The sequence below is a fragment of the Hyla sarda genome, chromosome 2, assembly GCF_029499605.1.
Source record: "Hyla sarda isolate aHylSar1 chromosome 2, aHylSar1.hap1, whole genome shotgun sequence".
Taxonomy (NCBI): Eukaryota; Metazoa; Chordata; class Amphibia; order Anura; family Hylidae; genus Hyla; species Hyla sarda.
In genome coordinates this window covers 490,686,979-490,701,665 of record NC_079190.1, presented here as the reverse complement: position 1 = coordinate 490,701,665, position 14,687 = coordinate 490,686,979, and the positions used below count along the sequence as shown (strand labels likewise).

The 14,687-nt window shown below is 47.6% G+C and overlaps 1 protein-coding gene across 5 annotated transcripts in view; it reads right to left on the bottom strand.

The window, feature by feature from the left end:
- Positions 1 to 14,687, bottom strand: part of RIPPLY3 (ripply transcriptional repressor 3) — a 52,104-nt gene that overhangs the window by 10,960 nt on the left and 26,457 nt on the right. The window lies entirely within an intron of this gene.

Sequence of the window (14,687 nt, the reverse complement as noted above, 5' to 3'; positions counted from 1 at the left end):
CTATCGTTATCTTAGTAAAATGTCTCAGCCAGTCCAAAAGAAGAAGAAGTAGGCAGAACTTCTTATACAGTGGTGATCAATACTAGAGATGAGCGAACTTACAGTAATTTCGATTCGTCACGAACTTCTCGGCTCGGCAGTTGATGACTTATGCTGCATAAATTAGTTCAGCTTTCAGGTGCTCCGGTGGGCTGGAAAAGGTGGATACAGTCCTAGGAAAGAGTCTCCTAGGACTGTATCCACCTTTTTCAACCCACGGGAGCACCTGAAAGCTGAACTAATTTACGCAGGAAAAGACATCAACTGCCGAGCCGAGAAGTTCGTGACGAATCGAATTTACTGTAAGTTCGCTCATCTCTAGTCAATACCGATGTACAGTGGAGGATATTTAGCCCCCTGGCGATGGCATATTTATTTTGGGTGAAATCAAGAATATAAAAAAATAAAAAATAAAGGTATCCTGTTTGATCAATGACATAAGATCGGCCATCACCGCTGACTCCCTTTTTACTGTGCACACTTGGCTCGTCTCTTGTACTAGTGTGGGGGAGGGGAGATCAGTCTCCAGGTAAAACAAAGGGACAGGTTGACAATTGAATTTGTTGGACCTACGTTTCTCCTGAAGACAGACATCAAATACTAATAAGACCTTATCTAGATTTGTAAATGACTTCTATTTAAAAATCTTAATCCTTCCAGTACTTATCAGCTCCTGTATGCTCCAGAGGAAGTTGTGTAGTTCTTTCTAGTCTAACAACAGTGCTCTCTGCTGACACCTCTGCCCATGGCAGGAACTGTCCAGATCAGGAGCAAATCCCCATAGCAAACTTCTCCTGCTCTGAACAGTTTTTGACACAGACAGAGGTGTCGGCAGAGAGCACTGTGGTCAGACTTAAAAGAACTACACAACTTCCTCTGGAGCATACAGCAGCTGGTAAGTACTGGAAGGATTAAGATTTTTAAATAGTAAGTAATTTACAAATCTGTAAATAACTTTCTGGTACCAGCTGATTAGAAAATATGTTTTTTTTTCCCCACCGGAGTACCCCTTTAAATCCTTTCACAGGGTGATGCCTAAAACTGTACCTTACTCTCCAGATATGGCCTTACATCTGGTTTATAGAGGGACAACATTAAAGGGGTACTCGCGTGGAAAACTTTTTTTTTTTTAATCATCTGGTGCCAGAAAGATAAAAACAGATTTGTAAATTACTTCTATTAAAAAAAAATCTTAATCCTTCCAGTACTTTTTAGGGGCTGTATACTACAGAGGAAATTCTTTTCTTTTTGGATTTCTCTTATGTCACAGCCACAGTGCTCTCTACTGACCTCTGCTGTCCATTTTAGGAACTGTCCAAAGCAGCATGTGTTTGTAATGTGGAATTTCTCCTGCTCTGGACAGTTCCTAAAATGGACAGCAGAGGTCAGCAGAGAGCACTGTGGTTGTGACATAAGAGAAATCCAAAAAGAAAAGCATTTCCTCTGCAGTATACAGCCCCTAAAAAGTACTGGAAGGATTAAGATTTTTTAATAGAAGTAATTTACAAATCTGTTTAACTTTCTGGCACCAGTTGAATAAAAAAAAAAAAAAAAAAAAAAAAAAAAGTTTTCCATGGGAGTACCCCTTTAAATTTGGTTCATATTTTCCTTCTTTTCTGTTTTTATAGGAACTATAAAATTGTAGTTGCTTTAGAAGCTGCTGCTTAGCATTGAGTTCTGCTGTCAATCTCAGCCAACTTCTTATCTTGTTATGTTTAACCCTAATATTTGCAACCTGTAGTTACATTATCTCACCTCTCTTAAATGGGCACTGTCATCAACATAATTTTTTTATATGTTGTAGTACATATGTTGTAGTACATAAAAAATATGTTGATATGTTGTAGTACATAAAAAAATAATAATTAAAATATATTAGAGATATATTGTAGTACTACAACTTATCTCTAATATATTTTAATCATTTTTTTTTTTTATGTTCTAATTTATGTTTGAAAACCGGCCACTAGGGGTCTCCCTCCTAGTGGCCGGCTGCAGCCTGGCGTGAAGTCACGCCTGAAAAAGGACTGATGCGGCCTGGCATCGGTCCTTTTTCATTCAGCCCGTGCTCGCTCCCGGCCTGTCAATCAGACAGGTGGGAGTGAGCGCATTGGCTCCCTGGCCTGACACACCGGCCCCGCCTCCCGCACATGAAGCCACTGCTGCTGCCGCGCCCCTGCACGCCGCTGCTGGACTGTGCAGTATGTAAGTATGGAATAATAGAGCGGGGATCATGATTGTAAACGGGGGTTGGGGGAGAGCGGGGCTCGGGGTTTTAACAATGGGGGGTGGTGGGGGGAGGGAACGGGGTAGCGCGGCAGCATTTATTGTTTTCATCACGGGGTGCCTCCAGCTGTTTTACCACTACAACTCCCAGCATGCCCTGACAGCCAATAGATGTCAGGGAAAGCTGGGAGTTGTAGTGGTGGTACAGCTGGAGGCACCCTGTATAGATGAAGTAAGGGCGGAAGTCCCCCCCAGCAGGCATCAGTGACGTGGTGCCTGCTGGGGAAGTCTGCCTGGTAGTGAGTGTTACGCCGAGCGCTCCGGGTCCCCGCTCCTCCCCGGAGCGCTTGCTACACTCTCGTTACTGCAGCGCCCCGCTCAGATCCACTGACCGGGTGCGCTGCGATACCGCCTCCAGCCGGGATGCGATTCGCGATGCGGGTGGCGCCCGCTCGCGATGCGCACCCCGGCTCCCGTACCTGACTCGCTCTCCGTCGGTCCTGTCCCGGCGCGCGCGGCCCCGCTCCCTAGGGCGCGCGCGCGCCGGGTCTCTGCGATTTAAAGGGCCACTGCGCCGCTGATTGGCGCTGTGGTTCTAATTAGTGTGTTCACCTGTGCACTCCATATATATACCTCACTTCCCCTGCACTCCCTCGCCGGATCTTGTTGCCCTTGTGCCTAGTGAAAGCGTTCCCTTGTGTGTTCCTAGCCTGTGTTCCAGACCTCCTGCCGTTGCCCCTGACTACGATCCTTGCTGCCTGCCCCGACCTTCTGCTATGTCCGACCTTGCTTCTGTCTACTCCCTTGTACCGCGCCTATCTTCAGCAGTCAGAGAGGTTGAGCCGTTGCAAGTGGATACGACCTGGTCACTACCGCCGCTGCAAGACCATCCCGCTTTGCGGCGGGCTCTGGTGAATACCAGTAGTGACTTAGAACCGATCCACTAGCACGGTCCACGCCAATCCCTCTCTGGCACAGAGGATCCACCTCCTGCCAGCCGGCATCGTGACAGTAGATCCGGCCATGGATCCCGCTGAAGTAACCCTGCCAGTTGTCGCTGACCTCACCACGGTGGTCGCCCAGCAGTCACAACAGATAGCGCAACAAGGCCACCAGCTGTCTCAACTGACCGTGATGCTACAGCAGTTACTACCACAGCTTCAGCAATCATCTCCTCCGCCAGCTCCTGCACCTCCTCCGCAGCGAGTGGCCGCTTCAGGCCTACGACTATCCTTGCCGGACAAATTTGATGGGGACTCTAAGTTTTGCCGTGGCTTTCTTTCACAATGTTCCCTGCACTTGGAGATGATGTCGGACCAGTTTCCTACTGAAAGGTCTAAGGTGGCTTTCGTAGTCAGCCTTCTGTCTGGAAAAGCTCTGTCATGGGCCACACCGCTCTGGGACCGCAATGACCCCGTCACTGCCTCTGTACACTCCTTCTTCTCGGAAATTCGTAGTGTCTTTGAGGAACCTGCCCGAGCCTCTTCTGCTGAGACTGCCCTGCTGAACCTGGTCCAGGGTAATTCTTCCGTTGGCGAGTACGCCATACAATTCCGTACTCTTGCTTCTGAACTATCCTGGAATAATGAGGCCCTCTGCGCGACCTTTAAAAAAGGCCTATCCAGCAACATTAAAGATGTTCTGGCCGCACGAGAAATTCCTGCTAATCTACATGAACTCATTCATCTTGCCACTCGCATTGACATGCGTTTTTCCGAAAGGCGTCAGGAGCTCCGCCAGGATATGGACTTTGTTCGCACGAGGCGTTTTTTCTCCCCGGCTCCTCTCTCCTCTGGTCCTCTGCAATCCGTTCCTGTGCCTCCCGCCGTGGAGGCTATGCAAGTTGACCGGTCTCGCCTGACACCTCAAGAGAGGACACGACGCCGCATGGAGAATCTCTGCCTGTACTGTGCCGGTACCGAACACTTCCTGAAGGATTGTCCTATCCGTCCTCCCCGCCTAGAAAGACGCACGCAGACTCCGCACAAAGGTGAGACAGTTCTTGATGTCTACTCTGCTTCTCCACGCCTTACTGTGCCTGTGCGGATATCTGCATCTACCTTCTCCTTCTCTACTATGGCCTTCTTGGATTCCGGATCTGCAGGAGACTTTATTTTGGCCTCTCTCATCAACAAGTTCAACATCCCGGTAACCAGTCTCGCCAGGCCCCTCTACATCAATTGTGTAAACAATGAAAGATTGGACTGCACCATACGTTACCGCACGGAGCCCCTTCTAATGTGCATCGGACCTCATCAAGAAAAAATTGAGTTCTTGGTCCTCCCCAATTGCACTTCAGAAATTCTCCTTGGACTACCGTGGCTCCAACGCCATTCCCCAACCCTGGATTGGTCCACGGGGGAGATCAAGAGCTGGGGTATCTCTTGTTTCAAGGACTGCCTTAAACCGGTTCCCAGTACTCCCTGCCGTGACCCTGTGGTTCCCCCTGTAACCGGTCTCCCTAAGGCCTATATGGACTTTGCTGATGTGTTTTGCAAAAAACAAGCTGAGACTCTACCCCCTCACAGGCCTTATGACTGTCCTATTGACCTCCTCCCGGGCACTACTCCACCCCGGGGCAGAATTTATCCTCTGTCCGCCCCAGAGACTCTTGCTATGTCTGAGTACATCCAGGAAAATTTAGAAAAGGGGTTTATCCGCAAATCCTCCTCTCCTGCCGGAGCTGGATTTTTCTTTGTGTCCAAAAAAGATGGCTCCCTACGTCCTTGCATTGACTACCGCGGTCTTAATAAAATCACGGTAAAGAACCGCTACCCTCTACCTCTTATCTCTGAACTCTTTGATCGCCTCCAAGGTGCCCACATCTTTACCAAACTGGACTTAAGAGGTGCTTATAATCTCATCCGCATCAGGGAGGGGGATGAATGGAAAACGGCATTTAATACTAGAGATGGACACTTTGAGTATCTGGTCATGCCCTTTGGCCTGTGCAACGCCCCTGCCGTCTTTCAAGACTTTGTTAATGAAATTTTTCGTGATCTCTTATATTCCTGTGTTGTTGTGTATCTGGACGATATTCTGATTTTTTCTGCCAACCTAGAAGAACACCGCCAGCATGTCCGCATGGTTCTTCAGAGACTTCGTGACAATCAACTTTATGCCAAAATGGAGAAATGTCTGTTTGAATGTCAATCTCTTCCTTTCCTAGGATACTTGGTCTCTGGCCAGGGACTACAAATGGATCCAGACAAACTCTCTGCCGTCTTAGATTGGCCACGCCCCTCCGGACTCCGTGCTATCCAACGTTTCTTGGGGTTCGCCAATTATTACAGACAATTTATTCCACATTTTTCCACCATTGTGGCTCCTATCGTGGCTTTAACCAAGAAGAATGCCAATCCTAAGTCCTGGCCTCCTCAAGCGGAGAAGCCTTTAAACGGCTCAAGTCGGCCTTTTCTTCTGCTCCCGTGCTCTCCAGACCTGACCCATCTAAACCCTTCCTATTGGAGGTTGATGCCTCCTCAGTAGGAGCTGGAGCGGTTCTTCTACAAAAAAATTCTTCCGGGCATGCTGTTACCTGTGGTTTTTTTTCTAGGACCTTCTCTCCGGCGGAGAGGAACTACTCCATCGGGGATCGAGAGCTACTGGCCATTAAATTAGCACTTGAGGAATGGAGGCATCTGCTGGAGGGATCTAAATTTCCAGTTATTATTTACACCGATCACAAGAATCTCTCCTATCTCCAGTCTGCCCAACGGCTGAATCCTCGCCAGGCCAGGTGGTCTCTGTTCTTTGCCTGGTTTAATTTTGAAATTCACTTTCGCCCTGCCGATAAGAACATCAGGGCCGATGCTCTCTCTCGTTCCTCGGATGCCTCGGAAGTAGAGCTCTCTCCGCAACACATCATTCCTCCTGACTGCCTGATCTCCACTTCTCCAGCTTCCATCAGGCAAACTCCTCCAGGGAAGACCTTCGTCTCTCCACGCCAACGCCTCGGAATCCTCAAATGGGGTCACTCCTCCCATCTCGCAGGCCATGCGGGCATCAAGAAATCCGTGCAACTCATCTCTCGTTTCTATTGGTGGCCGACTCTGGAGACGGATGTTGTTGATTTTGTGCGGGCCTGCACTGTCTGTGCCCGGGACAAAACTCCTCGCCAGAAGCCTGCTGGTCTCCTTCACCCTCTGCCTGTCCCCGAACAGCCTTGGTCTCTGATTGGTATGGACTTTATTACAGACTTACCCCCATCCCGTGGCAACACTGTTGTTTGGGTGGTCGTTGATCGATTTTCCAAGATGGCACATTTTATTCCTCTTCCTGGTCTTCCTTCAGCGCCTCAGTTGGCAAAACAATTTTTTGTACACATTTTTCGTCTTCACGGGTTGCCCACGCAGATCGTCTCGGATAGAGGCGTCCAATTCGTGTCAAAATTATGGAGGGCTCTCTGTAAACAACTCAAGATTAAATTAAATTTTTCTTCTGCTTATCATCCTCAATCCAATGGGCAAGTAGAAAGAATTAACCAGGTCCTGGGTGATTATTTACGGCATTTTGTTTCCTCCCGCCAGGATGACTGGGCAGATCTTCTACCATGGGCCGAATTCTCGTATAGCTTCAGAGTCTCTGAATCTTCTTCCAAATCCCCATTTTTCGTGGTGTACGGCCGTCACCCTCTTCCCCCCCTCCCTACTCCCTTGCCCTCTGGTTTGCCCGCTGTGGATGAAATAACTTGTGATCTTTCCACCATATGGAAAGAGACCCAAAATTCTCTCTTACAGGCTTCATCACGCATGAAGAAGTTTGCTGATAAGAAAAGAAGAGCTCCCCCCATTTTTTCTCCCGGAGACAAGGTATGGCTCTCCGCTAAATATGTCCGCTTCCGTGTTCCCAGCTACAAATTGGGACCACGCTATCTGGGTCCTTTCAAAGTTTTGTGCCAGATTAATCCTGTCTCTTACAAACTTCTTCTTCCTCCTTCTCTTCGTATTCCTAATGCCTTTCATGTCTCTCTTCTTAAACCACTCATCCTCAACCGTTTCTCTCCTAAACTTATTTCTCCCACTCCTGTCTCCGGTTCTTCGGACATCTTTCCTGTAAAGGAGATACTGGCCTCCAAAAAGGTCAGAGGGAAAACCTTTTTTCTGGTTGACTGGGAGGGCTGTGGTCCTGAAGAGAGATCCTGGGAACCTGAGGACAATATCCTAGTTAAAAATCTGGTCCTCAGGTTCTCAGGCTCTAAGAAGAGGGGGAGACCCAAGGGGGGGGGTACTGTTACGCCGAGCGCTCCGGGTCCCCGCTCCTCCCCGGAGTGCTCGCTACACTCTCGTTACTGCAGCGCCCCGGTCAGATCCACTGACCGGGTGCGCTGCGATACCGCCTCCAGCCGGGATGCGATTCGCGATGCGGGTGGCGCCCGCTCGCGATGCGCACCCCGGCTCCCGTACCTGACTCGCTCTCCGTCGGTCCTGTCCCGGCGCGCACGGCCCCGCTCCCTAGGGCGCGCGCGTGCCGGGTCTCTGCGATTTAAAGGGCCACTGCGCCGCTGATTGGCGCAGTGGTTCTAATTAGTGTGTTCACCTGTGCACTCCATATATATACCTCACTTCCCCTGCACTCCCTCGCCGGATCTTGTTGCCCTTGTGCCTAGTGAAAGCGTTCCCTTGTGTGTTCCTAGCCTGTGTTCCAGACCTCCTGCCGTTGCCCCTGACTACGATCCTTGCTGCCTGCCCCGACCTTCTGCTACGTCCGACCTTGCTTCTGTCTACTCCCTTGTACCGCGCCTATCTTCAGCAGTCAGAGAGGTTGAGACGTTGCTAGTGGATACGACCTGGTCACTACCGCCGCAGCAAGACCATCCCGCTTTGCGGCGGGCTCTGGTGAATACCAGTAGTGACTTAGAACCGATCCACTAGCACGGTCCACGCCAATCCCTCTCTGGCACAGAGGATCCACCTCCTGCCAGCCGGCATCATGACAGTGAGCACACTACCAGGCAGACAAAAAGGTATTTTTAATATAGTAAAAAAAAAATTTAAAGCAGGGATGGGGGTTAGGGATAGATGGGTAATAGGCAGGGACAGAAAAAAAAAAAAAAGATGGTGGGAGCTACCCTTTAACATTATATATTGTCTGACATTTAACTTTATTTAGCTTCAGTTCATCATTTAAACAAGCAACCATGTAACATGGAATTTAAGATGCGGATCAATGAATAATCAACATAGACTTATATAATTTTGGATATTGAATAGTAGTTATCGTATTTTTCGCCCTATAGGACGCACCGGCATATATGACGCACCCTATTTTAAAGGTCCAAAATCTAGAAAAAAAAAGATTCTGAACCCAACAGTGATCTTCAACCTGCGGACCTCCAGATGTTGTAAAACTACAACTCCCAGCAGGTTGAAGACCACTGCATAGGAGGTAATACTCACCTGTCCCCGCCGCTCCAGACCCGTCACCGCTGCCCTGGATGTCGCTCCATCGCTGTCACTGCGTCCCCGTGGTGTCCCCGACGCTCCGGACGTCTTCTTCCCCGGCATCCTCGCTCTCCGTCGCCGTCATCACGTCGCTACGCACGCCGATCCTATTGGATGATGGGACGGCGTGCGCGATGACGTGATGACGTCGAAGGAGAGCGCCGGCCATGCAGGGGATCCCGGCACGGAGCAGACACCGAGGAGGCAGGTAAGGTCCCTCCCGGTGTCCTGTAAGCTGTTCAGGACACCGCGATTTCACCGCGGCAGTCCCGAACAACACGACTGAGCAGCTAGCTTAGTGTTATTTTCGCTTCAGACGCGGCGGTCAGCTTTGATCGCCGCGTCTGAAGGGTTAATACAGGGCATCACCGCAATCGGTGATGTCCTGTATTAGCCGCGGGTCCCGGCCGTTGATGGCCGGAGGTATTCGCCGTATAGGACGCACTAACTTTTCCTCCCCAAAAAAGTGCGTCTTATACGGCGAAAAATACGGTACTACTTTCCCCTTACATTATGTGAAAGCAATGTAAGAGAAACAGCGAGATTTGGCAGTGCAGGCTAATCCAAGAGATTTTGGAAAGTGTATTAGTAGAGGTGGAGGGAAAAATAAAGAAAATTATCCCTAGATTATTGGTAAATATAATTTTAGGAGATTTGGCATGCATGGGGAATGCCATATTCTTGGTAAGTAGGGCCGTGATGTATGCTAAAGTGGTGATATTACGTAAATGAAGTTCCAACAAGGTACCCACCCCTACTCCATCTCTCACCCACCATCAAGACCTTTAAAGGGGTACTCCGGTGAAAACCTTTTTTCTTTTAAATCAACTGGTGGCAGAAAGTTAAACATATTTGTAAATTACGAAGAAAGCAGGTAAATGCCAGCGATTATGAAACTTCACCTTTATTGGAACCACGTAAAATCATCGACATGGAGAGACAAATATTTTAAATTCCAGGAATCAGCGCCAAGCATGACGCGTTTCAGGTCCTGTGACCTTTCATCAGATGCATGCATCTGATGAAAGGTCACATGACCTGAAACGCGTCATGCTTGGCGCTGATTCCTGGAATTTTAAATGTTTGTCTCTCCATGTCGATGATTTTACGTGATTCCAATAAAGGTGAAGTTTCATAATCGCTGGCATTTACCTGCTTTCTTCGTATCCTTGGAGGACTTCATTGGCCGGGTGAGCTGACTACTCTTCTACTTTGCTATATTTGTAAATTACTTCTATTAAAAAAATCTTAATCCTTCCAGTACTTATTAGCTGCTGAATGCTACAGAGGAAATTCCTTTCTTTTTGGAACACTGTTGACATCAAGAGCACAGTGCTCTCTGCTGACATCTCTGTCCATTTTAGCAACCATGCATAGCAGATGTATGCTAAGGGCAGCATGGTGGCTCAGTGGTTAGCACTACTGCCTTGCAGTGCTGGGGACTTGGGTTCAAATCCCACTAAGGACAACAATAAATAAAGCATTATTATTATTATAATAACATCAGCAGAGAGAACTGTGCTCGTGATGTCATCAGAGAGCATTCCAAAAAGAAAAGAAGTTCCTCCGTAGTATTCAGCAGCTAATAAGTACAGGAAGGATTAAGATTTTTTAATAGAAGTAATTTACAAATATGTTTAACTTTCTGCCACCAGTTGATTTAAAAGAAAAAAGGTTTTCACAGGAGTACCCCTTTAAAGGGGTGCTCCACTGCTCAGCATTTGGAACAAACTGTTCTGAACGATGGAGCCAGCAGCTCGTGATGTCATAGCCCCGCCCCCTAATGGCGTCACACCCTGCCCCCTCAATACAAGTCTATGGGAGGGTGCGTGACAGCCATCACGCCCCCTCCCATAGACCTGCATTGAGGGGGCGGGGCGTGACGTCATGACGTCACAAGCTCCCGGCGCCGGCTCCAGCGTTCGGAACACTATCCCTTTTAAGAACAACCTGGAGACCCATCTCTACAAGAAAGCCTATGACCTACAATAACCCTGCTGCCCCTGCACTGGGAATGGTTTCTTCCCAACTTCTTATAGACAACCAGCAGTCTTCCTCACCTACTGTTTCCTTCCCTTGTAGATAGTAAGCCCTTATGGGCAGGGCACTCTCTCCCTGTATATCGGTCTGCCATTTACTGTCTATCACATTCACTGCACCTGCATTTCATGTCATGTATATTAACCCTTATGACATATTATAGGGGTACTTTGGTGGAATTTTTTTTTTTTTTAAATGAACTGGAGCCAGAAAGATAAACAGATTTGTAAATTACTTCTATTAAAAAATCTTTATCCTTCTAGTACTTATTAGCAGCTGTATGCTACAGAGGAAATTCTTTGCTTTTTGAATTTCTTTTTTGTCTTGTCCACAGTGCTCTCTGCTGACACCTTTGTCTGTGTTAGGAACTGTCCAGAGCAGCATAGGTTTGCTATGAGGATTTTCTCCTGCTCTGGACAGTTCCTGATACAGGCAACAGGTGTCAGCAGAGAGCACTGTGGACAAGAAAAAAAAATGTAAAAAAGAAAATAATTTCCTCTGTAGCATACAGCTGCTAAACAGTACTGGAGGGATAAAGATTTTTTAAAGGGTACCTTTCATCAAAAAACTTTTGATATATTATAGATTAATGTATGCAGAATAACTTTCCAATAGCATGTTATTAAAAAATATCCTTCTTTCTATTTAATTTTCCACTTTGAAAAAATGACCACTAGAGGTCTCCCTACCAGTCCTTTTTTCTATAGATTTCAGACTCATGCTGGAGTCCTAAATCTCAGACTGCAGCCGGGACACAGACAAGCTCAGCACTGCTCCCTGGCAGTGAGCAGTGCTGAGTTGGTCTGTATTCCGGCTGCAGTTTGAGATTTAGGACTCCAGCATGAGTCTGAAATCTATAGAAAAAAGGACTGGTAGGGAGACCCCTAGTGGTAATTTTTCAAAGTGGAAAATTTAATAGAAAGAAGCATATTTTTTAATAACATGCTATTGGAAAGTTATTCTGCATACATTAATCTATAATATATCAAAAGTTTTTTTGATGAAACGTACCCTTTAATAGAAGTAATTTACAAATATGTCTAACTTTCTGGCAACAGTTGATTTAAAAAAAATTCCACCGGAGTACCCCTTTAAGCACTCAGGGGCGCTATATAAATAAATACTTTACATAGTATTGTGTAATCGAAAAGATTGACACTTCACTTTCTGTTTTCATCCACATGATCAGAAGCGAAATCTGCATGTGAGTCCATGGACATGTGGAATTAAAGGGGTTATCCAGGAATAGAAAAACAGAGCTAATTTCTTTTAAAAAAAACAGCCTCCCATCTGTCCCCAGGTTGTATGTGGTATTACAACTTGGCTCCATTTACTTCAATGGAACTGAGCTGCAGAACCACACCCAACTTGGAGAGCAATTTTTTGAAAGAAATTAGCTCTGTTTTTTCTATTCCTGGATAACCCTTATTGATATTATCATTATTTATAACATTAAATAGTAGGTCTCAGGATGGTTGCATTCCCTAAAATGAACCATGAATGTAAGATCGATGTGTGATTCCCTCTAACCATGAAGATAGCGCCATTTATCATCAGCTCTGCTGGTGGCCGCTGCTGTAATGATCAATGGTCAGCCTCCCGTCAATCAAATATATTCATGGCAGATCTTAACAAAGGCATTATAATATAGACTTAAAGGAGAAACCCCCATTTAATATTTCTTAAGGGGTTTTCCTGTTTTATGCGATTAAACATCATCTCTGTACCCATGTTCCACACATTTCTAATATACCGTATTTTTCGTCCTATAGGACGCACCGGCGTATAAGACGCACCCAATTTATAGGTGCAAAATCTAAAAAAATAAAGATTTTGAACTCAATAGTGGTCTTCAACCTGCGGACCTCCAGATGTTGCAAAACTACAACTCCCAGCATGCCCGGACAGCCGTTGGCTGTCCGGGCATGCTGGGAGTTGTAGTTTTGCAACATCTGGAGGTCTGCAGATTGAAGACCACTGGTATAGGAGGTAATACTCACGTGTCCCCGCCGCTCCGGACCCGTCACCGCTGCCCTGGATGTCGCTCCATCGCTGTCGCCGTGTCCCCGTCGCTCTGGAATGTCTCTGCTGCCGGCCGGGTATCCTCGCTCTCCGTCGCCGCCATCACGTCGTTACGCACGTCGACGCACGTACGCGACGACGTGATGACGAGGAAGGAGAGCGCCGGCCATACAGGGGATCCCTGAACGGAGAAGACACAGAGGAGGCAGGTAAGGTCCCTCCCGATGTCCCGTAAGCACTAACCCGGCTATTCTGTCGGTCCCGAACAGCCCGACTGAACAGCCGGGTTAGTGTCACTTTCCCTTCAGACGCGGCGGTCAGCTTTGATCGCCGCGTCTGAAGGGTTAATACAGGGCATCACCGCGATCGGTGATGTCATGTATTAGCCGCGGGTCCCGGCCGTTGATGGCCGCAGGGACCGCCGCGATAGGGGTGTATTCGCCGTATAAGACGCACCGACTTTTTCCCCCCAGTTTTGGGGAAGAAAAAGTGCGTCTTATATGGCGAAAAATACGGTAGTTAATTTCAATTCCTTAGTTTGATGTAAATGAGAAGACTTGTGTATATTCACAGGATGAAAAACCTGTATATACTGCTCTCAGATGAGAAGAAGATACATTGTATGTGCAAAACATTTGATGCAGGACCTCAGAATACAAACCTGAGCTGCTTGCAGAACTTTATAACATTAAAGGGGTACTCCGGCCCCAAGACATCTTATCCCCTATCCAAATGTCTGATCGCGGGGCACCCACCTTTGTGAGCTCTCTGCAGCGCTGGAGGCTCCGAGTGTGAAGCGTTACGACCACAGGGCCGGAGTATCATGACATCATGACTCCGCCCCCACGTGACACCAGGCCCCACCCCCTCAATGCAAGTCTATGGGAGGGGGCGTGATGGATAAGATGTCTTAGGGCCAGAGAACCCCTTTAAACTCAGACACTGCAGAATATCACAGCTGCTGCAGAACATCAAAATACACACCTCACCCGGTACAGAACTCTATAATACACACCTCAACTGCCGCAGAACATCATAATACAAAACTAAGCTACTGCAGCACATCATAATACACACCTCAGCTGCTGCAGAACAGTGGAACACACCTCATTTGCTGCAGAAAATCATTATACACAAATTAGCTGCTGCAGACCATTATAATATGTGGTATGGCGGGGCGTGAGGTGCAGGGCAGATGTAATTACCCTAGGGGCAGATGGCATTAACCCATTATGTTCGTGACGCCAGGGCATGGTTTATCCTTAACTACCCGAAGGTATACTGCTGGATCCTGGGCGAGGCACGGGGGCAATGAAGACACCGACGCCAAGTTACGGACAACGGTAGTTTTACTGAGGGTAGACAGATGTTACAGTCTATGCAGTACAGCCAGGGCCCAAGGAGGTGGCCAGTGACACAGAGACCTCACAGGACTTGTAGTTGGACTGCAGAATTAAGTGCAGACCACGTTGGGTAGACAGATGACTTGACTGACTTGTGACTGACAGGACGGTGACTTTATCTTACTTGCACTTGACTTGTGGCTGCAGGACTTGACTAGCAGGGAGCCCATAGGTCACCCTGTGGGTCAGCTGGTCACTGGTACCTCCTGGGTAACAATCACATGGTACATTTTATTAAAGGTATAACACATCTTTTAATATCCAACATATATAAAAATGGGGAAACAACTACAGGGGGCCCTGGGGACACCTCATCTGCCGTCAATCATCATCATGCACATCTCAGCTGCTGAAGAACATCATAATACACACCTCACCTGAGACAGAACATTATAAATCACACCTAAACTATAGCAGAACATCTTAAAGGAGTAGTCTCATCCAAAGGATAGGGGATAAGTTTTAGATCGTGGGGAGGTCCGAGCACTGAAGCCCCCGCGATCTCCTGTATGGA